The following is a 27,259-nucleotide window of genomic DNA, read 5'->3' as shown; positions in this document are numbered from 1 at the left end:
TTATATGCCAGGAACTGTGCTAAGTGTTTTACAAATATTTTCTCATTTGATCCACATGACAATCCTGGGAGGAAGGTGCTATTATTATCTCCATTTTACAGATGAAGAAACTGAGGCAAACAGAGGTTAAGTGACTTGCCCAGGGTCATGCAACTAATATGTATCTGAGGTCAGATTTTAACTCAAATCTTCCTGTCTCCAGGTCAAATAGAACATAATGCAGATACATATGGAAAATAAAGGAGGAAAGAAGGGCATTATAGGTTTATAGGGGCATTATATATTTTAGATCTTGGACTTAGGATTAATTGCACTGTTAAATATCTTATTTAAAACAAGTATCTGGCTAGTGCCTCAGGGAATCTTGTAATAGAATGTCAGCCTCTTGAAGGCAGGAGGAGCCGTTTCACTTTTTTGCTTTTGTAGCCTCAGAACTTATCACAATCCCTTTCATATAGTACTTTGCATTCAATCAAGCCCACTGACACATACACACCCCATTTAAGGCAATATTCCAACTAAGTCATTCTTTTACAAACTACCAGTGACTATTCCTTTCTTAAAAATGAATTTCTGGGAAATCTTCTATGTAATTCATTGAGACCTTTTAGGTACTGAAGTTTCAATTATTATTTTTCAAAACCATATTGTGATATTTAAAAGAGCCATTTTAAGTCATTGGTTCAAGCTATAAACATAGGAATCACGAGTCAGTGCATTTTTGTATTTTAAAAATTCCAAAAAGAATTTAGACTAAATTATTGAATCTAAGAACATGTGTTCAATTTAACAAGCTTTTATTAAGCACCTAACGATATATAAACCATTGTGTTAGTATCTGGAGAAGAAGGGGAGATAAAACATTTAGATTAGGGTTTTTAACCTGAGGTTCATGAATTTGAGTTCTAAAAATATTTTGATAAACTATATTTAAGCATAGTTGCTTTCTCTTAGAAGCTTCTTTATTTTTATTTTATGCATTTCATAACGGATTCTGAGAAAGAATCCATAGGTTTCTCTAGACCCGAGGTGTCAAACACACTGCCCAGAGGCCATAGGTGGCCTACAGCACTCTGAAATGCACTCCAAATCAAGATGTAATTTGGAAATATTTAACAAAATAAACTTTCAAATACAACAAAACATAAATAATGTTAGATTTTAAAGTTGTCACGGTGCACCTGAAGGAATCCTTATATATGGATTAGTGGCTCCCACTTCTGTTTGTATTTGAAACCACTGCTCTAAAGTGCCAAAGGGACCCATGACACAAATCTGGCCCTGTTCTTATGGAGCTTCCAGTCTAGTAGGAAGATAACAGGACCGAGATTGATATATGTAATATATACAATTACATAAGTGCATTAGAGAAGTGCACAACAGTGTGCTTTATGAGGGCTGAGGGTACAAGAATGGAGTCATTAGGGATGGGAGGATCTCAAGGAAAGGTTCATGAGAGAGGTGGCATTTGAATTGGGCTTTAGATAGTGGATACCAATTCATTATTTTTGTTGTTGCTTCTTGTTGTTTGTCCTTCGTTCTCAAAGAGGACCATGACATCACCCTGATGTCATGCAGTGAATTGGATTTAAGTGAGGGAAAGCTGTGCAAGGTCAGCAACCTCACTCTCTCCTCCAGAGCCATCTGGGTCCACTGGTAAAATATATATTAGGACGACTGGAGATGGTCTGGGATATTTAAGGCAATTGGAGTTAAGTGCCTTGCCCAGGGTCACATGGCTAGTATCTGAGGTGAGATTTGAATTCAGGTGCTCCCAACTTCAGGGCCAGTGCTCTATCCATTATGCCACCTAGCTGCCCCACCAATTCATTAAGTGACAAAAATGAGTGTGACCATTCTAGGAATAAGGATTGGCAGGAATAAAGGCAGAAGCAGCAAAGTACTGAGTGAATCTAATTGTTGAGTCCTTCAGTTTGGCTAGAGTACTCTGTGTATGGATGGAGGAGAGTGTAGGAGAGTGATATAAGATAAACCTGGAAAGAGAGGGTGGTGATAGGTTGCGGAATATTCCAAATATCAGATGGCCTTCAGAATGGTGCATACTGTGTAAGGTCCCTTGCTTTAGACTAGCCAAAGGACCTGGTTTCAAGACCTAATTATTGCCATTTATTACTTGTATGTTACACTTAGGTAACCTCTGTGACCTGAACTTTTTCATCTCTAAAATCAGGTGCTTGGAATTCGTGAATTCTGAGGTCCTTTCTGGCTCTAACTTGTGAAAGTATGAATTGTCTTCAATAAGCAATATGGAGTCATTGCACATTTTTTGAGTAAGAAAGTGGCACGAACTATCAGGAAAATTTCTAAGTCCGACGGAAGGACAGAAACAACAAAGTTTCCAGGCTGAATCAAATAGTTTTATTGAGAGAGATTTAGTCCCCCAACAAAGCCGGTCATCCAGGGATTGGACCTGAAAGACCCAGAGTTACAAAATCCATGGGTTTATATACCCTTCCAAAAGTTACACTTATATAACATAGTAGGAATCTTAATTAGTTACACTTCTAAAATTAAAGTATATTCTTAGGAAATACGGGAAACTGCTTAGTGACCATAATGTCAGTATTTTCTAATACTCTTATCAAAGTCTTATGATGACAACAGGGTGGGTCATAGTCATGCTGCATGACCCCCTCCTATTATTCAAGCATGCCACTGGTGAGCTGCGTGAACTCCTTGAGTCAAGCATGTCACTCGTGGTTTCTAAAATATAGTATTGCTGACTACTGTATATTGTGATATTACTTAATGCTTGACATTGGAAAGTTAGTCAGAAGAGAGACTTAACTTTTTGCACTTATATAATTGTAATAAAATAATATCTAAATATAATGAATCACAATTTAGTTAATATATTGATTATTATCTAAATTAAATCACTTATAACTATGGTAAATCTCTTATAACTAAAGGATGGGGAAAATCTCACTCACAGAACCAAATCTCTGCAGAAGGATAATTGTTTTGCCAGAAGAATTAAGGATGCAACAGATGCTAGGGAAAAGGGCTCTGTTAAATACAATGTAAGGGGATTTAAAGCCACATGTAATTCTGGGCTATAAGGGGATGCTTAGGCAGGTGGGTGGTACAGTGGATAGAGCACTGGACCTAAAGTCAGGAAGACCTGAATTTAAATCCAGCCTGAGATCCTTACTACCTGTGGTACCTTAGGCAAGTTGCTTAACATTTGTTTTATTGATAGTACCTATTTCCTAGGGTTGCTCTGAGGATGAAATGAGATAGCATTTGAAAAGCATTTAACACAGTACTTGGCACATAGTATGTGTGATATAAATGCTATTGTTATTTATTATCATCATTATTATCATTATTAGTATCATCATTATGGTTGACATTCCCCTGATGCTGGTTATTGATGGAGGAAGTATGACTAGGAAACCAACCCCTGAATGTGGCTTTGAAGTAATTATTGATTACTTGTAGAGAAGATAGAGAGAAGAGGATAGAATACTACCTTGAGAATGTGTGTGTGTGTTTGTTTCTGTGTGTGTGTAAGAGAGAGACAGAGAGGGGGCAGCTAGGTGGTGCAGTGGATAAAGCACTGGCCCTGGATTCAGGAGAACCTGAGTTCAAATTTGGCCTCAGACATTTGACACTTACTAGCTGTGTGACCTTGGGCAAGTTACTTAACCCTCATTGCCTCACCAAAAAAGAGAGACAGAAAGAGAAATGAGTTAGGATGAGCCTGTGATAAAAGAGTAATTCAAATGATACATTCCTTCAACCTCTCAGGTTATAGCCTTGATATTATCCTCAACTCCTCACTCTCATACACTCTACATATCTACATATACAAAGTGTTTTTGCAAAACTTAAAGTGCTGTATAAATGCTGGGTATTATTATTATTATTTGCTGTTGTTATATCCAATCATATGTCAAATCTACAGCATCTCTCAAATCCATCTCCTCTACTCACTGAATTTCCACCTTAGTTCATACCCTCATCAATTCTATTTCAATGGCCTCTTACCTCATCTCCTTACCTTAAATATTTCCTCTGAGCTATCCTCCACATAGTGACCAAAGTAGGTTTTTTTTTTTCTATAAGCACAGATCTGATCATGTCACTTTCCTACTCCATAACCTCCATGAGCTGCCTATAACTACTGGCATAACATATAAACCTTTCTGTTTGTCTTTTAAAGCTCTTCACAGTGTGGCCCTCAACTATCTTTCTAGGTTCATCATACATTATTTCCCTTCCTTCACTCTCTGGTCCAGTCAAACTGGCCTTCTCTCTGTCCCTCACAAAAGTGCCTTTGGCTGTCCACCTATACTTGGAATGTACTACCTTCTCACTTCCTCCTCCTCCTTCTCTTCTCTCTCCTCTTATACCTCCTTTTCCTTCTCCCCTTCCTCCCTCTTCTCTTCCTTCTTATTTACTTCCTTCATTTACTTCAAGACACAGCTTAAAAATTGCCTTCTATACTATATACCATTCCTGATCCTCCGGATTATTAGTGTCTCCCCTCCCTAAATATTTTAACTACTATTTAGTTTGTGTGTGTGTATATATATATAACTATATATATATATATATATATATATATATATATATATATATATAACTATATATATATATATATAGTTATCTCCCCAAATAGAACATAAGTTCTTTGAAAAAGGGATTATTTTGTTTTCATTTTTGTATCCCCAATTGCTAGTGTCTGGCACAATACATGCTTGTTAATTGATTCATTGATTAATAACTGTGTAGAAGCTATGAGTTATAGGGTCATGGATCTGGAGAAGAAAATTATCTCAAAAATGATCTAGTACAATCCCCTCATTTTACTGATGAGGCAACTCAGGCCTATGAGGTTAAATGACTTGCCCATGGTCAAATAGGTGATGAACATCAGAGATGGGATTTGAGTTCTAGTCCTGACTTCAGAGACAGGGTTCTTAGTAGATTGCGGGAATGTACGTACATGTGTTTCTCTACTTGTGTTTTACCTGTAGAGTTAGTCTTGATTTGTGAGAGTATGAAAAGATTGGGGGAAAAGACCTTATGCAGAAACATGAAAACTAGAGACAGAGTGCATACTGAGTCCCCTTTGGGCCAGTCCCACAGAGCAATTCCTGTTCTGGGGACAATGATGAAAAAACCCTGTCAGATATGTTATTTCTTAATGGCACAGTCCTGAGTTCAGAGAAGTTCCCCCAAGGGAAAAAAGAGCACCAAGTTGTGAGAGAAGGGAACAAGCAAACCCAGAGCCAATGTACACGCGTCATTGAAGATGAGTCTATAATAGGATGGATTAGAGAGGGGGAAGACTAGAAACAGGAAATTGTACTAGTACAATTTAAGACAGATAATTTCACTTGAAACGCCCATCATGAGCTCCTTGGGGGCAGAAACTGTCTTTTGCTTCTTTTTGTATCCCCAATGCTTTAGCACAGTGCCTAGCACATAGTGGGCACTTAAGAAATGTTCATTGACTAACTGAGAGAAATATGCCACTGGCAGTTGGGAATGCATGACTGGAGGGCCTAAAAGTACAGACAGATTTGAAAATCATCTTCCTGTAGGTGATCTTTGAAGTCCTAGGAGTCGCTGAAATTCCCCCCAAACAGTAAAAAGAGATGAAGGCCGATGCCATGAACTTGAGTAAATAATCTACCTGAGTAATTCAGGAAGAAAATGAGGAGCCAGCAAAGAAAACGGGGAAGGAATGAACAGAGGTCAAAGAATGAGTACTGTGTCCAAAGACAAGGAAGGATCAGGCCAAGTGGATATGTCTGATCAACTGTGATATCATGCAGAAAGGTCAAGGAAAATAAGGACTAAAAAACTTTTGAATTTGGCAATTAAAAATGGTCATCGATGACCTTAAAGAGAATAGTTTAAGTAGAGTAATTCAGACAGAATTGAGGGCATAGAACATAGTAAGAAACCTGAGGCACTAAATATAGACAATGCTTGCACAAAGTTTGGTATTAAAGGAGAATGAAAAGATTCCTTTTCATATTGGAAGGATGCAAACATTAATTGACTCATGGAAACATTCAGGGAAAAGGAAGGAAGCAAACATTTATTAAGTACCTACTATTGTGTCAGGCACTATGTTAAGTGCTATACAAATATCTTATTTGATCCTTAACACAACCCTGTGAGGTGAGTGCCACTTTATAGTTAAAGAAACTGAAGTAGACAAGAGGTTAAGTGACTTGATCATGGTCACATAGCTAGTAAATGTAGGAGGATGCATTTGAACTCGGGTTTTTCTGACTCTAGGCCCAGTACTCTATACACTGCACCACCTCATATTATAAACAGGCCTTGCTTAGAAACTGAGGAGAAAAAAAACAGTTGATATAGTTAGAATATTTTTAACCCTCCATGCTGTTACTGGATAAAAGCCATACTTATGTATGTAAGTAAAATTACTTAGCATTCTATTTTGAGATAATTATAACAACAAATAAATTGGGGAGGGGTTAAGTTACTCTAGGATAGCATAGACTGGGGTGGATAAATTGACATTGTTTTTAGAATTAAGGACAAAGGGCTGTATTCTGACCTGCTTCTTCTATCCCCCCACCTCCCTGTTTGGGTAGAACATTGTAACTTTTGAAGCTAATATAGAATGTGGAACAACTAGCCTGCTGAGCTTGTGGATTTATATACAATCAAGCCTTGTTAGAGTCCTCTTCCTTTGTAATATCACTGTTACAGTGTAGGATGATATTCAGTTCCAAACAACATTCCACTTGATGATTAGGGATTAGCTTGCCCATTGTGTTTGTGGTGTCACTAGCTGATAAGCATCTCCATTTTCCTTTTCCTTTCTACTCTGCAATTTGGCCCTTCTTTTCAGCCTATAAAACAAGAGTATGAAGTGGTTCTTAAGATGAGAAAGTTTGGAGGGAGGGAAATTTGGACAACAATCATCATATAGTCTAGCAATATCTGCAAAACTATTTGCTAAAAACTTTCTCTCTTCTTAAATATAAAAAAATATACTTTTCAAAGGGCAAATAGCATTATTTATAATATTTCAATCTTGATATTGTTAGGGACTTGACCTGTGTTAGACCTCGAATATTCTATTGCCTTCCTATTAAGGCTTTCCCTAAACAAAATGAATATAAGCGAGAGCACCTCCAACTTGCACATGGGTCCCCTGAAAAGTGCTACTCCAAGTACAAGGTACTACATGGGTCCACAGCCATTCAAAACTGAAAGATAGAAAGATGTAGTTGGAAGACTTGAGGCAGGGAGACCAACTAACAGGCAACTACAACAGCACAGGAAGGAAGTTATGAGGACCTATACCAAGATGGTTTGTGGCATTGTCAGAAAAGAGAAGGCATGTTGTTACAAGGTTATTATTGTTACAGTGTTCCAAGGGTAAAATGGACAGGATATATTTCTCTTGCCTTCTTTTTTGGGCTGCTGTAAGGAAAAGACAAAGAAACCATTATCATCATTATTATGAAAAATTTGCTGGTTAAATAATTCCAGTAGAAATGAAGGTTACCAAGGGTTGGGGGCCTAGGCCTTGTGTTGTTTGGGGCTTCGTAGGGGGACTGTTCAGAGGGAAGAAAGTTACTGAAAAGCATGTGGGAACGTTGTAATACCATACTGCTTATGTTCAGATCATCTTTATTAAGCAAGTGGTCTATATAGAATGTTACAGGAGGAAAGGACCTTATAGATCACCTAGGACAGCCACAATGTTTTACATGAAGGAACTGACATCCAGGGAGGTTAGGTGGATTGTTGTGGGATTGTATAGTTAGCTAGTGGAAGATTTAAGACTAGAATCCACATCTCCAGACCAATAGCTACTTTTAAAGTATATACACACGTCTACATGTATAAACATACATATATGTATACACACATATGCATGTGTATATGTACACAGACATATATATACTCTTTACAGGAGGTCTGTGGCTAGACATGACAAGCTAAGGAAAGTATACTTATAACTACTTTTAATTTACACAGTAAATGTGCAAAAATATCTCTGTCATTTGTATTAAAGTCATCAGTTTCAGGTTGCAAAGGGCCTTCAAGTAAGAAGCTAATTAATTTTGAGTGATTTTAATTAGTGATTAGTCACTTTGCCAACTTGTTGCAATGCATTTTCCTTTAAGGAGATCTTAGAATTACAGTCCTGATCCTATTGGCTCTAACACAAACACTTCTGGGTCAGAAACACCCACAGTTTATGTAAGGCAGTTGGTGGGAAGAACAAGAACTTAAGTGCGAGTCAGTTGACAAAATATTAGAATACCTCCGTTTTCCAGAGCTAAGGTCCAGAAAGCAAGCTGTGTCCAGAGCTTGGCAAAACAACAATCCTTTGCACCCACCCTCTGGATGATCTCACCCTTCGGCAAAAATCACAAAATTTACCAGGTGTTATCTGAGCTTGGACAAGCACTGGACAAACTCAGAAAGTCCTGCAATGAATCAAACCTGTCACATTTTTGCTGTTACCCCTCATTGACAGGGTTATAGTTCACTGTGCAGCCACTAGTTTAAGTGTTGAAATTTCCCCACAGTACCACAGGCCTCCCCACTCGGGGCAGGTCCTGCATGAGTCCTTGCTTGCAAGTCGTTTTCCTCACTCTGAAAATAAAACTTCTCCTTAATTCCTGACTCACTTGTCTCTAGCCTCCTATGTTTGACTTCAGCCATTCACAGGTTAGAGGGCAGTCAGTTCTGGTTCGTTGACACAGTTCAGCAGTTGGTTAGGCACAAGGAACAACCTCGGTTGGTGTAATAGTTTATTGCAAGAATTCTTAACTTCTAATTTTTTTTGGTCATGGATCTCTTTGGCAGTCTGATGAAAACTGTCACCAACTATGTTGTATGAATACAGTCTCCTTCAATAGTTTGTGGGTTATTCAAAAGCACGGACTATCTTTTCTATTTGCACCTCCAGGGATTATTACAGTATCCACACATAGTGGACACTTAATAGATATTTACGGACTGGCGGGACACCTTCTAATTATAATGTTTCAAAGGCTTAAAATACATAGGATTACGAGAAAAACTGGTTTTATTGAAATAAAGATGTACTTTTTTTCCGCCCAAGTTCAGACCCCAGGTTGCCTCAGGAAGGGTGAAATCAACAAAAGTCAGCTGGTCGAGAGGAGTGTCCAACTTAATCCAGAAGACAAACACTCTCTCCCACTGAATCCGCCTCCCCTTCGGTCACTTGCCCTTCGGAAAGAATAGGCGACGCATTGCGTCACGCCACGCCTGCCCCTCCTCCCGGGCACCTCGGTAGGCGGGGGCGCGCTCTTCTCCCCAAATCTCTCAGCTCCCCAGGCTCCTCTCCTCCCTCGTCTAGCGCGTGCCCCGTGCGCGCGCGCTCTCCCGCCGCCCCGCCCCCATACCCTTTTCTCCCCTCCCCCGCAGCCGTCTTAGCGCTGGGGCTGCGCCTGTGGCCTCGGCCTCTTCTTTCCGGGTTGGAGCCGCTCTTCCTCTGGCTCCTCCATAGCTGCTGTTACCCTCAAGGCTCGGGGCCTGGTCACCCTTTGCCCCACCTCACCCTTCCCTCCATGGGAGCCGTCGCCTCCCCGCACCGCTGGGCTGGACTGAGTCGCTGGTGAAGCTCCACGGAGAGGGAGCCGATCCGCTTTCCGGAACTCCCCAGCCTGGTACCGTCCTTTATTTACTTTTTGCTCCTCTAGTTCCAGCCCCCGGGGCCCCTCCTTCCGCGAGGCGGGGGCGGGGCCGAGCCCGGGGCGGAGCTCTGTATTCGCGCGGAGCCGCTCGCCTGATGCGGCAGCCCCTCGCTAGGGTTCCCCCCTCCCTCCCGCTTGTAGTTGCGCGCGCGCAGAGATGCGCTCCTTCCCTTCCCCCTTCCCTCCCGCTTCCCGAGAGATTCTGACCTCCTTTTCCTCTTTTTACCTTCCCTGCTTCGCGTTCCTCTGTACTTTACTTAGGAGGGAGAGGGGGTATTGTGGAGCATACTCGTGGTCATGGCTCTGACGGTGTGTCCCATTGCACATGCCTTATAGCACGAAGTAGGATTGAGGCTAGCGAAATGGGTAGGCACATCGTGGCGCTGCCCTGCGAGCTTCATAACCGACCCCTGTCCTGATGCTTCTGAGTTGGGTGCCTTGACTTTTTTCTGGTGGTCCTTCTAGTCCAAGGATTCTGTCTGGGGTCCGTGAAATATGTATGCATATGTTTATTATATGTGCACATGTGTATGTATAACATACATTTAAATAAATACATATATTTTGTATGTAAACTTGGTATACTCAAAAGTTATATCTATACGTATTTGATTGTGTGTATAAAGCTAAAAGTTCACGGCCCCCATATATATGTGTGGATGTCTATATGTCAGTAAATAGGCAATAATAGTAAATAAATATTAAGCAACTACTATGTGCCAGGCGCTATGCTAAACCATGGGGGTAGAAATACAACCATACTGTAAAAACAGACAGTTCTTGCCCTCAACGACCTTAATCTAATGAAAGAGCATACAATCTAATGAATATATGTACGTGTATGTACTAGATCTCGGGTGGACTTATACTATCTACTTACCTATTTATTTATAATATTTATTATATATTGCTTACTATTGCAGTATAATTTATTTCCTTTGTAATCTTATGCCAGTCAGTAAGCATCTAGTATTGCCAGACACTGTGCTAAACTCTCAGGATACAAAGAAGGGCAAAAGACAGTTCCTGTTCTCCAAGAGCTCAGTCTAATGGGGAAGACAACAGTTTGGTTGTCCTTTGGGCATACTTGCAAATTGTTCTTCAGAATGGTTGTATCACAGCTCCACCAACAATGCATTAGTTTCTCTATTTTCCCACGTCCTCTCCGACATTGATCATTTTCTTTTTTTGCTATTAGCTAATTTGATAGATGTGGGGTGGTACCACCGAATTACTTTAATTTGCATTTCTCTAATCAAAATTTAGTTAGAACACTTTTTCATATGCCTATACATAGCTTTGATTTCTTCATCTGAAAACTTCCTGGTCATATCCTTTGACTATTTATTCTTATAATTTTGACTCAATTCTCTATATATTTGAGAAATGAGGTATTTATCAGAGACACTTGCTATAAAGATTGTTTCCCAGCTTTCTGCTTTCTTTCTAATCTTGCATTGGCTTTATTTGTGCAAAAGCTTTTAAATTTAATATAATAAATATTATCTATTTTAAATTTTGTAATGAGCTCTGTCTCTTGTTCAGTCATGAACCTGTAAGTCACTTAACTTCTAAGACTTTGGAAGCTATACTTCTTGGCACATATATGTTTAGTATTGATATTACTTCATTGTCTATAGTACCTTTTAGCAAGATGTCGTTTCCTCCCTTATCTCTTTTTTAATTAATTAATTAATTATTATTATTATTTTTTTTTTTTTGCGGGGCAGTGGGGGTTAAGTGACTTGCCCAGGGTCACACAGCTAGTAAGTGTCTGAGGTCTGATTTGAACTCAGGTACTCCTGAATCCAGGGCCAGTGCTCTATCCACTGCACCACCTAGCTGCCCCCCCCCCCTTATCTCTTTTAATTAGGTCTGTTTTTGCTTTTGCTTTGTCTAAAATCAGGATTGCTACCCCTGCTTTTTTTTACTTCAGCTGTGTCTTTCTGCTTCAAATGTGTTTCTTCTAAACAACATATTGTGGGATTCTGGTTTTTGATCGACTCTGCTATTTGCTTCTGTTTTATGAGAGAGTTCATCCCTTTCACATAATCATAGTTATGATTACTACCTGTGTATTACCCTCCATCCTATTTTTCCCCATTTGTCCTCTCTCCTTTCACATTTTCCCTCCTTGACATTATTTTGGTTCCATCTACCACCTCCCCCCAGTCTGCCCTCTCTTCTGTCAGTTCTCCACCCCACCCCACCAAGTAAATTAAGATTTACTTGATCTCTTCCCCCCCCCCCCACTTTCCTGATTTCCTGTTGGGTAAAATAGATTTCTATATTGAACTGATTGTGGATATTATTCCCTCTTTGAGCCAATACCAATGAGAGTGAGGTTCAAGTGATGCCCATCGACCACCCTCCTGTCTTTCCTTCCATTATAATAGGTCTTTCAAGCCTCTTCATGTGAAATAATTTATCCCATTCTATCTCTTCTTTCCTTCCACACCCAGTGTACTCCTTTTTCTTATCCCTTAATTATTTTTATGTCATTAATCCCTCAATTCGCCTTGTATCTATACCCTCTCTGTATGTATATTCTTTCTAGCTTCACTATTTATTAGTGGTACAATTTTTAAGAATTACAAATATCATCTTCCCATGTAGGGATGTAAATAGTTCAGCTCTTTTGAAGACCTTACGTGTTTGGTTTTTTCTCCCTTTTCTCTTTTTAGGCTTCTCTTGGGTCTTAATATTAGAGATCAGATTTTTTTGTTTGATTTTGTTTTGTTCAATTCTGGTCTTATGAAGGCTTGAACTCTTTATTTCTCTGAATAGCCATTTTTTTCCTTATGAAGTATTATTATGCTTAATTTTATTGGGTGGGTGATTCTTGGTTGTAGTCCTAGCTCCTTTGCCTTCTGGAATATCATGTTTCATGACCACAATTCTTTCATGTTGTAGCTTCTGAGTCCTATGTAATCCTGATTGTGGCTCCCCAATATTTGAATTGTTCCTTTCTGGCCACTTGCAGTATTTTTTTCCCCATGACTTGATAGTTCTGAAATTTAGCTATAATTTTCCTTGTAGTTTTTATTTTGGGATCTCTTTCTTGAGACGATCGATGGATTCTTTCAATATCTATTTTGCCTTCTGGTTCCAGGATATCAGGGCAGTTTTCCCATATTATTTCTTTAAAGATGCTGGCCAGTTCTTCCTTTTGATTATGGGTTTCAAGTAGTCCAGTGATTCTGACATTGTCTCTCCTGCATCTGTTACCTAGGTTAGTTATTTTTCCAATAAGGTATTACATTTTCTTCTATTTTTTCATTCTTTGGAATTTGTTTCATTGATTATTGTCTCCTAATGTCATTAGCCTAATTCTGACTTTTAAGGAGTTTTTTTCCTCAGTTATCTTTTGTACTTCCTTTTCCATTTGGCCAGTTGTACTTTTTAAGGAGTTGTTTTTCTTTTTCTTTTCTTTTCTTTTCTTTTCCTTTCCTTTCCTTTTTTTTTTTTTTTTTTTTGGTGGGGCAATGAGGGTTAAGTGACTCACTCAGAGTTACACAGCTAGTAAGTGTCAAGTGTCCGAGGACAGATTTGAACTCAGGTCCTCCTGAATCCAAGGCCTTTTTCCAATGCACCACCTAGCTGCTCCTATTGTTTTCTTTAGTGGATTTTTGTATCTCCTTTTCCATTTGGCCAATTCTACTTTTTAAGCAGTTGTTTTCCTTTTTCAAGTTGTTGTCTCTCTTCTTTACATCACTCTCTTTTCCCAATTTTTCTTCCACCGCTTGTATATGATTTTTAAGCTCCTTTGTGACCTCTTCCATGAGTTCTTTTTGGGCTTGAGACCACTTCCCTTTTTCTTTGGGGTTTTGCCCACAGGTATTTTGACATAGTTGTCTTCTTCTGAGTTTGTATCTTGATCTTCGTTGACACTATAATAACTTTCTATGGTCAAATTCTTTTTTTGTTGTTTTTTGTTCATCTATTTTTGGCCTTTTTCCTTTCTTTTAAATTTGAGCTCTGCTTTTGGGGTAAAAGTGACACTCTTCAGTTTCTTGTACCAGGGGCTGCATACTCTGAACATTCACTTGGTTCTTCACTGATGTTGCCCTTAGGCCTGTGGGAGACCTTCAGGTCTGGTGCACTGAGAAGGTAAGGCTTGAGGCCATAGGGGTCTGGGAGCTTACCTGGTGCTAAGCCGGTGTCCAAGTGTTGGTATCTGGGCTGAGGCATGTGGGGTGTTTCTGCTTTTCCCTGGGGCTATACTGAAGCACGTGGAGGTCTGGCCCCTGGAGTCTACCTGTTCCCCTGGTTATGCTGAGGCACATGTGGGGTCTGCTGCACCGCACTGGGGCTCAGTATCTTACATTGGTTCACTGAGGTGGGGCTTGCTGATAGCTTGCTCGGATGCTTCCTGTCTTAGACTTTGTTTCCCTTTACCTGAATGAGACAGACCTTTCTTGCCCATCTTCCAAGTTTCTTGGGCTAAAAGATTGTTTCACCCTGTGTTTTTGCTGACTCTTCTGTTCTGGGATTTGTTTGGGGCCTTATTTTATGGTTGTTTGGTGGTGAATATGGGAGGGTTATGGCAATTTTCTGCTTACTCCACCATCCTGACTCCTAGAAGTGCCCTGCAGCAATTTTGCTTGCACTTTAAGATAGTTAAACTTTTGTGAGTGTACTTCTGAGTTCCTGTGTCCATAAGCTTAAATTTCTCTGCTCTTCTTTACTCTCCCCTACTAGTGACTTGAAATGCAGACAAGTCAGGTAGGTACCAGATGGTAACTCATTTTATTAGCTACATAACTACATTAATATAATTGAAGCCCAGCTTACATAAGAATCTTGATATCATATTTAATTCTTAAATAGACTTTCCCACATACAACTGTCTTCTATTATCCTTCATAATGATGCTCTTATTATCCCAATTTTTGGTAACAATAGCAAAACACATTCTATCTGCCCTCAGAGCTCTTCCCTGAAGTTAACCATAAGGTCAAGAGCTGAGAGGGATCTTGGGACACAGTGAGTCCAACTTCCTATTGCAAATGGAGAAACTGAGGGATCTGCCCCAGGGCCACATTGAACTGATGCCTTTTTGACTCTGTGTCCTTTATACTCCTGTCAGAATAACTCTCATTTTTCACAATTTCAGCCTATTCATTCCCTCAACCATAGAGGATACAGCCCTTTTGTCTTTCTAAGATACGTTAAGGGTATAAGGTTAGAGCTAGAAGGGACCGTTTAGGTTATCCAGCCCATCTTCCTTATTTTACAGGTGAGAAAGCCTAGGCCTTGAAAATCACATGGGTAATAAGTAGTTGGGATTCAGACCCAAAACCTTTGGCTCCCAATTCATTACTCTTTCTTTTTTACAACACTGTCTGCAATCTGAAATCTGTGTTTCCCGCCTGACCTGATTTTGTTTATGCTTTAAGTTAAAACTCTTTAGGATGATCATTATTTACAGTTCCAAATGGAAGATTTGGATAAAACATTGTTTGATAAATTTAATCAACCATATAATGAACACATTTCCTACTTTTATAGTATTGGTTTGTTGACATTGCTCTTACATAATGGCCATAAAGTTTTTGACTTAAAATTAAATGTACAAGAATTACAGAACAGAATTGGTATGAACTTTAGATTAATTGACTTGCTTATTTAAATAGAGTTCAAAATATTTTATGCTTATGTCTTATAGCCTAGATATAATTGCTTAAAGCAGTGGCATTAAATATAGGAATTTTAATAAGATGAATATATAATTTGAATTTTACAGATATCTCATCAGTGTGGGCATTTTCTACATGGTACAGATTATGTGTCACCCATGCCTTCTCAGTTTGTGGGACCTATATACATATCTTCCCATAAATCCTTCAGTGAGGTTCTACCTACTATCCTGGGGACCTTTCTCCATTTCTCTTGACACTGCGTGGATATGTGTGAATTATTCAGGATGTCTTTCAGTCATTCTTGGATCTTGCTACATGACCAACTCAACTTCTTTTTTAGTCTACTCTGTGATCATATCCTTTTTTGCTGATTCTCTTACAGAAGTACTACAGCCTTATCTCTTCAATCATAAACTTAACTACTGCTCTTTGGAAGATGTTTCAACTTCAGTTTTTCAATGGCTTTGGTCTATCACTTTTCATTATATAGCAATGGTAGAAAAATGTTGATGTTAAAAAATGTGCTTTTGTTCTAGAGAAAGCTTAGAATTGTTAAAAGACTGAAATTTCCCAAATGCATGGCTGCTCCTCTCCTAATCAGTTTTGGCCCCATTTTATTATCCCTGTGCAGTATTTATCCTCATTTTATTTTATCCTTATTTAGCAGATGAGGAAATTGAGACTGAGAATTTAAATGACTTGCCCAGGGTCATGCAACCAATAAATGTCTGGTAGGATTTAGACTTAAGGGTTCTTTACTACCAGATTCAACACTATCTCTGCTCTACCTCAGCCCAAGACATAGAAACATAAACTAGAGCTGGAAAAGACCTTAGAGACCATCTAGTTTACCACCACCCCTATTTTTAAAAAGTGGAAATTAAGTCCCAGAGAAGTTAAGTGACTTGACCAAAGTCACAAAGATACTAATCAACAGAGGTGGGATTTGACGCTAGGTCCTTTGACTCTAAAATTCAAAGTTTATTCTACTGTACCTATCACTTTTTTCACATAGTGGTATAGAACAATAACAAAAGTGATTCTTTCCCCCAATTTGTTTAGTTAGAAGAGTGGATAGTGGATGAATCTATATAAACTATTCATATTGGATGACATTTGTATTCGTTTTTCAGTTCAAATGATTGTGCATTCAAATCTATCCCAAGATAACATTTATTCCTTGGAATTATTAGAGTGTCTAGATAGATATCATTTCACTTCTTTCTATCTCGTGTGTGTGTGTGTGTGTGTGTGTGTGTGTGTGTGTGTGAGTTTCAAAGTAAATCTTGGAGAAAACACCAGTCACTTCTTCCCTACTTTTAGAGGATATTTTAATACTGGGCCAGCCCTATTAGAATCTGTTTAGGGTAGACCTGGGAGGACTGTTAGACTCTCTAGGAGCTATGGTTCTCTTCCTACATTTTCTTTGTTCAGAGGACCAGCTGGTGACCTGATTGTTTATGAGTCTCTCACTTGGTTTGAGACACTGTATTCTCTAGTGATCAGGGTTTAATTTCTGTCTTCGTTGACTGAATCAAATTAATAATTTTATTATGTTCAGGTCACTTATTGTAAAGTTGAAAAGTTGTATAGCTATTTTTCCTCAACAAAGGAGCATAAAGGAAGAGAGAATTACTTCTGAATTCCTGATGACCCAGTCCTAGCTCTTCCCTAAATATGAAATGTTATCTCCAATTATCCCCTTTATCCACTTTGCCTGGAACATGGTCATTTGTACAATGTGAGTGCTTAATAAATGATTATTAAATGAAATTAGAACGTTCTGTCTCCTTGCTGATGCCTTTCCAAATCCTTATCTTCCTTGAAAGATTAGTTCAGGCTCTACTTCCTTAGTGAAGACTGCCCTGATCCTTTGAACTGACAGTGTTCATTCTTTCCCTCCTAAAATTTTCTTAGAATTATCTTTGGAACTTTCTATTGCCTCCATCCCTCCTTATTTTGTATTATGTTTATATGTATAGTTAAGCTTAGAATATAAGTTCTTTAAGGGTAGGAACTATTAATTTTATCTTTGAATTCCCGGCATTTATCCAGGGGTTTACAAATAATAAACACTTAATAATATTATATTTGTTAAATTGAGTACTGTAGTTATTTGTCTACATATCATTTCTTGATTTATTTGAAATGATCATTTATAGTTTTATCATTTCATCTAATTCCTTCTTAAACCTGGATGTTTCACAGTGAACTATATAACAATATTATTATACTTGAAATGTTCTTATTAAGAAGGATAAACATAAATTACAGAATTCTTTTATTAGGTTGACCTGTCCTTTGTCTTTTAATAGATGTCACAAATGTATAGCTAACATTTGGATTAAGTAAATTCATATAATTAGCATTTTCTTCATAGCCAGAGGGAAACATCATTTCTCTCTCCGAAGAGTCCATCAAATATTGTTACAACCATAAATGCCCAATTTTTAAAATGCCAGTTGTTACTAAATAATTTAACACATTTAGTATTATTCAAAATTCAAATATAATTTTTATCCCAGTAGTTAAGTTGTAACATTTGTCTAATAGACATATGAAGAGTAAATATGATAGGGTGCTATTTTTTTAACTTTATTAATAAAACCCAAGTACTTTTGGGGCTTTTATCACCATAATTCCTTGTAAAATATTATGAGTAACTTTTTTTATATCTGCTTTTCCTATATTGGGAGGGAGACAGTTCTATATGCTTTTTATCCCTGTACCCTTCCTGGTTATGACCATTCTAGAAAGGCACCCATCTGGAAAGAGCAGCTCAGAACTTCTTCATGCCATCACCTGGAATTGGTTATTATTGAATATTCTATTTCTTCTCCCACTTCTTTCTTTTCCCCTGTTTTTTTGCTACATAGTAAGTCTCTTGTTAGATATGTTTACTAAAGAAAATTTAGGCCAAAGTGAACTAAGAGGAATTCAAAGCTATACAATTTCACATTTTTAGGATTCTTTGTTTCAGTTATTTCTAAATATTACCTCTTTTACCTGTCCTCATGTTCATTCCTAGCTTTAGATTCCTTTCCTTAGACAAATCTTGTTTATTCCACGTGAGAGAGTTCCCTGTTCTTTCTTTGTTTGAACATTCTAAACTTATTACTCCAGACACTTTTTTTTTTGGTATGGAGTAAACAAAGGATTGAGGATTATTTTGTCTAGAATATCTTTCCTCCTGAGTGTGTCAGATCCTTTAAAATTTGTCCATCATCTTATGGAAGAGCCAGTTCCTTTTAGTTACTCATCTGTATTCTGAAAACAGGTTTTCTATACTTGGGGACTTCAGTTTTCCCTAAGCCTAAGGCTTCATGTTGTACTGTAGTCATGTCCATCTCTTGTTGCTGTCTTCTTTGGTTTTTGACTTCTAGACGGAAAAGGGAAATCTCTCTCTAGGAACCAAGTTTATGGCCTTGATTTCAAACTGTACTACACTGACTTTGCAGAAGCCTCTTTTGACTTTTGCTGGAGTACTTTTTATATTCCAGCTTCAAGAAATGCAGTTCTAGCCATTGGCTTTTTTCTCTCCATGGTCCAGATATGGACTTTGTGTTTTCCAGAGTCTATTTTGGTTTCTTTGTTCTGATCATCCATTTTAAGCATACTGTCTAGTTAGGTTCTTAATTTTTACTTTACTTCTTGAGTGAAATTAGACTTCACATATATTTCAAATTTCTGACCCAGGCCTAATATTCTGAGTACAATATATATTTATGACCAAATCTATATATTTATGAACAAATATATTTATATTTATAATATATTTATATATCTAATATATTTATGACCAAAGATTGAGAACTATAAAATATAAAGATTCACATGCAATAAAACATCTTTGTTACTTTAAAGTATGTATTTTAGTCTGGATTATCTAGACTTATAGACACAGTATGCATGTCATAAGAGGAGGTGACAACAGAAAAGAGAGAAACATGGATTTGAGAAATAAACAGCTCCATAAAAGGTATCTGAGAATAGGGTTTAGATTTTTGGACCCAGGCTTAAGATATGGAAATGACAGGCTTCTGACTAGGGATGGATTATATCTAACAAGGGCTAGTAAGAGATATACTTACCGGGAACCTTGTAAAAGTAAATAAAAATCTTTAAATGGAAAAGGAAAGAATAGGAAGAAAACTGTCTGCATGTATACATCACTGTAGGTATTTTAGAGTATCTATGGGGTAGGTACAGTGTGAGTAGAAAATTAGTAATGTAAACTTCCAGAAATTCACAAGAGACAAAAATCCAAGAAAGTAACCAGCTATAAAAACCCATGGTCTCAGATGTCTATACACAGATGCATAAAGTATGAGTGACTAGCAAGGGATTCAATTTTACATTATCAGTATCACTGAGTTTTGAGGCAGTGGAACATATTACTAAGAAGCAGAGCCAAGATGGTGGAATGTTAGAAAGCAGTGAGTTCTACTCCATAAACTTGTGCAAATAGATCTAGAAAATGTACCAGACCAAATCCTTACGGGCAAATCCAGAAAAAGTTACAATGGGTCATTTGTCCAACCCAGCTAGGTATAAGGAGATAGGGAGCTCTGAAAGCATTGGCAGGAAATGTCACCCAAGAGCTGTCATTCTCTTGAGTATTTCTGTGCCCAGAGAGAGGTTGTACGTTAGGGTAAGAAGAGGTCCCAGATCCATATTGGATCACTTTAGCGAAGGCAGGTGCAAACCAGCAGCTTTGATGCCCACTTCCTAGTTCTGGATCACAGATACAGGGAGAACTGAAAAGGGGATCTGTTTAAAGGAGTGTTATTCCAGGTAGGGAGTCCCTTGGGTTATTTATAGAGAAATGAGGAAGTTCCTAAGTCAGCAATTGTAGCAGCAGTGGTGTGGCTCAGACTTTAGGCCCAGAGCAGTGTTTCATTTGAAGCATCTAGCATAACTTGCAGAGAAACAACCAAGGCCAGAATCCCAGACCAAAAATTCTGCCATTCTGAAACAACAAAGCTTTCCAACTGATTGATAGGGGTTAGTTCCAGCAGCAATTTACTTTAGCACAGACCCAAACTCAGGCCAGGAACTAGCCTAGATTAGACCATGGGGAAAGTGATCACACTTTCCCCTGGATTAGACTACTTTGGGAGAACTGAAAGCTTGCAGGTCTGCAGCCTGTCTCTGAGATCCTAGAATAAGACAACACTTGAATATCCTAAGAAAGCAGAAGCAGGACAAGCCTAGACCTTTCCTCAAGAAGTGAGGCATAACTCAGTGCCAGCATCAAGTCCAAAGTCAGGAAATAGGCTGGAAGAATGGATAGACAAAAAAACCCAACCAACCAACCAAAAAAAATAAAAGAAAGAAAAACAGTGGCAGGGATGCTTATGACATAAATGCAGAAGAAGAAAATGCTGCTAAAACATTTACAAGTAGTGCTTCAGAGAAAAATACAGCTTGGATACAAACTCAACTAGAATTCTTAGAAGAAATGAGAGAAAAGTTTTTTCTGAGAGTCGATAATGTTTTCATAGATGAAATGAAAGTGTTTGAGGAAAAAAATTGGAAAAGAAAGAGTTATGAAAGAAACAATTGGAAAGTTAATCAGCATCTTAGCACAAGAGGTACAAAACATCGCCCAAGAAACAAACACCTTGAAAATTGAATGGACTAAATAAAAGCTAATGACTCCATGAGGCACAAAAACTACTAAAATGAAGTCAAACAACTGAAAAAATAAAAGAAAATGTAAGATATTTCATAGGGAAAGCAATAATGTAGAAGGAAGATCAAGGAAAAAATTAAAGAATCACTGGACTATTTGAACACCATGAACAAAATAAAGAATTTAGATTCTTTTCAAGAAATCTTAAAAAGAAAACTGCCCAGATCTCTTAGAATTAGAGCAAAGAGCAAATAGAAAGAACTTATCTGGAAAAAACCCAAAACACCAAAATGAAAACTCCAAGGAAAATCATAACCAAAATCTAGAGCTTCTAGGTCACAGAACAAATACTGTAAACAGTTGGAAAGAAAGAATTCAAGTACAAAGCAGATGCAGTTTGATTGAATCCCAATCACTTAGCAGCCACCATTGTAAAGGAGTAGAGAACTTGGATATCATAGAAGGCAAAAGATATTGGCTTACAGTCAATAACTTGCTTAACAAAACACTGTAATGGTATGGGGGGAAATGAAATAGAAGACTTCCAAGCAGTTTTGATGAAAAGACCATAGATGCATAGAAACTTTGAATTTCAAGTACAGAAATGAGGAGAAACATAAATAGGTAAACATGAATGAAGTAATATAATATACTAAACAAAGACAAACTACTTATATTTAAATATGAGATGATACTTTTTTCTTCTGAACACTGTCATCATCAGAGTTCATAGACAGAGTCTAATTAGATAAGGCCTGGGAGTGGTTGTACTGTGTTTTGATGATCTTAAGAAAAAAAAAGGAAAGAGAAGGTGAAGAGGGAGGGGAAGGAATGTTAGGGGAAATGATCTCATATATTCAGGGTATACAAGTAGACATCTGCATACACAAGGAAGAGGAAGTGGAGCAGAGTGGCTGATACATGAACCTCATTCTCATTTGAACTGGCCAAAAGAAGGAAGAACACCTAACTGAAATATAGCTTTGGAAAGATATAACTTTTTCAGAAGGAAGAGGATAAGTAAAAGGGATTTTTGTAACATATGCAAATATTATTTTTGAATGCTTTCCTCAATTCCTTGGGCTAAAGAGTCACAGAAAATGTCCATGTGGCATCAACCTTACATAGTTTCAAACTTATATGCAGAAAACACAATTGCCCAAATACAGTTATACAATTTAAACTATTTATCAGAGGTTCTGCTTATTTAGCTCTTAACAAGGGGCAGTCTTGGTATTCAAAACCACTCCCAAAGGCAATAAAGAAAAGAAAAAGGGAAAGAAAATTGAGTTTCTTCTCTCAGAATGAAAGCCCCATTTTCCCCATAGCAATCTCAGAGCATGTGGTGTTCTATATAAGGAACCTGGGGTCACCCTCTCACCCTCAGGAGCCAGAAAGTAGAAGCATGGTGGAGAGCCTTTGACTGAATACCAGTGAATGAGAAAACAAGAGTGATATTGTCATTGGAGTATAGATCATTTGTACAAAAAAAGAAAATCTCATGAAATAGATGAGTTCAGGAAACAGCTTGCAAACTGGCATGTGGACTTCAGATATTTGAAAATTTACTCGATCACTTCCTTTCCTTTCCCCCCTCCCTCCACTCAATCAATTCATAAACATTTATTAAATACTTGTGCCTGGCACTATGCTAAGTGCTGGGGATACACAAAGAGGTCAAAGATGGTCTTTGCCCTCAAGGAGCTTACAATCTAACATGAGAAACAACATGTAAGCAAATATATAAAAAGTCAGCTACATACAAGATAAATACAGAATAATAGAGGAAAATCACTAGAATTAAGAGGGGTTGGGGAAGGTTTTCAGTAAAAGAAAGGATTTTAACTGAGACCTAAAGGAAGTCAGGTAGGTAGGCCAGTAGGTGGGGGGGGGGGAGAACGGAGAGCATTCTAAGCAGGAGGTACAGCCAGAGAAAATGCCCAAAGTTGAGTGATGAAGTGTCTTGTTTGTGGAAGAGCCAGGAGGCTAGAGTCATTGGATCAAAGAGTATGTATTGGGGACCAAGGTATAAGAAGACTGAAAAGGTGGGGAGGGGACAACTAGGTTATGGAGGGCTTTGAATGCCAAACAGGACATTTTGTATTTGATTCTGTAGGTACTAGGGAACCACTGAAGTTTACTGAATCGGGGAGTAATGTGGTTGGACTTATATTTTAGGAAAATCATTGTAGTGCCTAAATGGGAGATGAATTAGAGTGGGGGGACATGTGAGGCAGCCAGTCTTACCAGCAGGCTATTATGGTAGTCAATATTACAATAGAGGTGATGAGGGCACTAGAGTGGCAAATATTAGAGAAGAGAAGGGAGTGTATTGGAGAGATGTTGCAAAAGTAAAATCTACAGATTTTAGCAACAGGTTGGATATGGGGGTGGGGATGAGAGAGAATAAGGAATCCAGGAAGACTCCTAGGTTGTATGTCCAAGGGACTGGGAGGATGGTATTGTTGTCTAGAGTTAATAGGGAAGGTGTGGGGGGCGTGGGGGAGAGGGTTTAGGAAGAAAAATGAGTTCAGTTTTGAACATGTTGAGTTTAAGATCTCTACTTGTCATTCAATTGGAGATGTGAAATTGGATGTCAGCAGAGAGTTTGGAGCAGAATAGGTAGATGTGAGATGCATCAGTAGAGAGATGGTAATTAAATCCATAGGAGCTGATGAGATCACCAGGTGAAGTAGTTTAGAGGGAGAAGAGGGCCCAAGACAGAACCCTGAAAGGGATCTACCATTAGAGGGCATGATCAGCAAAAGAGACAGAGCAGTGGTGAGATAGGTAGGCTGAAAACCAGAAGATTGTAGTATACCAAAAATCTAGAGAAAAGAGTACCAAGGAGGAGAGAAAAACCAACAGTGTCAAAAACTGCAGAGAAGTCAAGGAGAATGAGGATAGAAAAAAGCCATTGGATTTGGCAACTAAGAGATCATTAGTAACTTTGGAGAGAACAGTTTAGAATGATAAAGTTTGAGACTGTATTTTAAGGGATTAAGAAGAGAGTGGGAGGAGATAAAATGGAGGCACCTATTGGAGATGCCTTTCAAGGAATTTAGTGGGCAAGGGAAAAAGATAAATAGGATGTTAGCAGGGATAGAAGGATCAAGTGAAGGTTTTTTGAAAGGGAGACATGGACATGTTTGTAGGTAATAGGGAATGATTCATTAGACACTGAGAGATTGAAAATAAATGAAAACGGGGATGACAGAGGGGGTAATCTGTTGGAGGAAGTGGGATAGAATGAGATCATTTAAACAAATAGAAGGGTTAGCTTTGGTAAGGAGTAAAGTCATTTCATTATTCTCCCTTCTCCTCTTTCTTCTCCTCCCTCTCCCTGTCAAAAGCAGTGCAACTAATAATTTATTTTTCCTTTTAAAAATGTTCTTATTGATATCTTCTTGTCGTACATCATCATAATTATCCCACACATATTACCCCTCCCTGAGAGCCACCCCATATAACAAATAGTGCTTTAAAACTGATTAACACATTTTAAAAATCCAAAAACATGTGCAATGCGTAACAACTGTGGACCATTCACAACTATAAAGGAGTGGATTGGGGATATCCTCTCATATCTCTTTAGTTGAATCCTGCTTGATCTTCATAACTTTGTTAGGTTTTCTTTGAATTATTTTGTATAAAATTCTTTCCATTTCCATTTTCTAGTTACTATTTATATCATTTTCTTGTTCCTGCTTACTTCATGCTGCATCAAATCATATAGATCTTACCATGCTTCTCTGTATTCATCATATAGTTTCTTTAGTTTTTTTTAGGGGTCACATAGTTTCTTACAGCACAGTAATATTCCATTACATTCATTTGCCACAATTTGTTTAGCCATTTCCCAATTGATGGGCATCTGCCAGGTGCTATAAATTTTCAGTGTATATATGGATTTTCTTCTTATAGATGTTTTCCTTGGTGTATGGGCCCAGTAGTGGAATCTCTGGTTCAAAGGGTATGGACATTTTGTCACTTTATTTTCAAAATTCCAAATTACTTTCCAAAATGGTTGTGCCATTTTTTGCTCTACCAACAATGTATTAACATTTGACAACCCCTCCCACATTGACTATTGCCATTTTGGGTCATTTTTGACAATTTTCAATGTATGAGGTGAATGAAATCTAAGGGTTTTTTAAAATTTGAATTTCTCTTATTAGTGATTTAGAGTGATTTGGATTTTATCTGGTTGTGAATTCTTTGCAGTTCTTTTGAGAACTGTTTATATTTTCCTTTGACCTTTGTATCTACTGGAGAATAGATATTGCGCATATATATATATACATACATACATAAATACATACACACATATATATAATGTGTATATATGCATATACACATTTATTTATTGTATAGATTTCTTGGATATGAAACTTTTATCAGATAAATTTGATACAAAGGTTTTCCCCCCATTTGACCCCTTTCCTTTTTATGCTTGGTGCATTAATTTTGTCTGTCAGAAGCTTTCAGTTTCAAGTAATCAAAGTTGTCTTATTTTTTGTGATTGACCCTATTTCTTGTTTGATTAAGAATACATCTACCTATAGCTATGAGAGGTATATTATCTGTTTCTCTTCTAATTTTTGTATAATGTGATCTTTAATATTAAAGTCGTGTAAATATTTAGAATGTAATGTGGAATATGGCATAAATTGTTGGTCTAAGCCTAATTTCTGCAAGACAACTTTCCAGTTTTCCCAGAAGATTTTATGAAATTACTTTTTTTCCTAGGTGGTTTGTATTTTACACTTTATCAAACACTGGGTTGTTGAATTCTATTTAGTTTTACTTATAATTTCAATTTTTCTTTTCAGTTTATTTCTCCCCCTCTTATTTTTTTTTTATGTGGCAATGGGGCTTAAGTGACTTGCCCAGGGTCACACAGCTAGTAAGTGTCAAGTGTCTGAGGCCGGATTTGAACTCAGGTACTCCTGAATCCAGGGACGGTGCTTTATCCACTGCGCCACCTAGCCGCCCCCCTTCTTATTTTTAATATCTCCTCTTTTGTACTTATTTCAGGTGTGTTTATTTTGTTTTCTAATTTTTAGAAATATTAACAAAGAAAGCTATATAGCCTTCAGATCTGGTAAATGAGGTTAGGCATATGCGCATAAATGCTGCAAAATAAAGAAAAAGAAAACGATCCAATACTTGATGAGAGGAAGGACCCTGTGGAAGATGAAGGTAACGTGGAATCATAATACACCTGTTTCTAACTGATTTGAAAGAGAAATGAGAATTATAAGAACAAATGTGTGGCCTTTCAAGTAAAAATAATGGGCAGAATAGAAAAACTGGAATCTGCAATGGCAAGTCTCATCAAAGAAACAAAAAAGAGAACAAAGAATGGGAAAGAAAATACATAAAAATAAAGGACGATCTACAAAAAAAATAAAAACAATAACATTAATAGAAAACATATTCAGCATGCAAGTAAAACATGCTGAGCTTAAAGACAAGATAGAGACAATCTCAGGATCATAGATCTTCCAAAAGTACATGACAGGACAAAAAAAACTTTAACATCATAATTCAGAAAATAATAGAATTCTCAAGATCTTAAGAACACAGAAAATGAAATACCAATTAAAGAATTAAAGATTACCTCCAGAAAAGAAAACCAAGGCTGCAAACTACAAGATACGTAATGCTTAAATTCAACAATTCAGAAACAGCATATTCTGCAAGCCATAAGGAAAAAGATTGAAATAAAAAGAGAAGGAAGTAAGAATAATGCAAGACTTTTCTGTACCCACCAGAAAGGAAGAGGAAATGGACTAATGTGTTCCAAAGAGCAGTGGAGCTTAGGATGCAACCTAGCGTGATCTACCTTGCAAATCTGAGCTTCACCATAAATGGGAAAAAAATAAGAGGTATTTAAAACATTTTTAGAAGGAAAAGCAGAACTGAAGAGATTATTTGCAAAAGTAGATTTGGTTTTTTTTTTCTGTCTTTTTTTGGGAGGCAATCAAAGTTAAGTGACTTGTCCAGGGACACACAGCCTAGTATGTGTCTGAAGTCAAATTTGAACTCAAATTCTCCAGACTCTTGGACCAGTGCTCTAGCTGGGCCACCTAGCTGCCCCATTTTTTTTTTTTTTTTGCTCTTAGAAAAAAACAATGGGGGGCGGAGCCAAGATAGTAGAGGAAAGACATTAAACACACAGAGCTCCTGATACAATTATCCCAAAAACAGTAATAAAAGAACCACTGGAGCAGAAAAACCCACAAAAATACAGGCTGAGATTATTTTCCAGCTATAGATAGATT

General features: G+C 37.7%; 1 protein-coding gene across 1 annotated transcript in view; it reads left to right on the top strand.

Annotated features, from left to right (window-relative positions):
* The first annotated feature begins 9,425 nt into the window (after nucleotides 1-9,425).
* Nucleotides 9,426-27,259, top strand: part of FBXL4 (F-box and leucine rich repeat protein 4) — a 135,214-nt gene continuing 117,380 nt past the window's right edge. The window contains 1 exon segment of the mRNA XM_043999398.1: nucleotides 9,426-9,668. The gene's annotated coding sequence lies outside the window, so the exon portion shown is untranslated.

Source organism: Dromiciops gliroides, chromosome 4, assembly GCF_019393635.1.
Source record: "Dromiciops gliroides isolate mDroGli1 chromosome 4, mDroGli1.pri, whole genome shotgun sequence".
Classification (NCBI taxonomy): Eukaryota; Metazoa; Chordata; class Mammalia; order Microbiotheria; family Microbiotheriidae; genus Dromiciops; species Dromiciops gliroides.
This window is presented reverse-complemented; position numbering and strand designations above follow the sequence as displayed.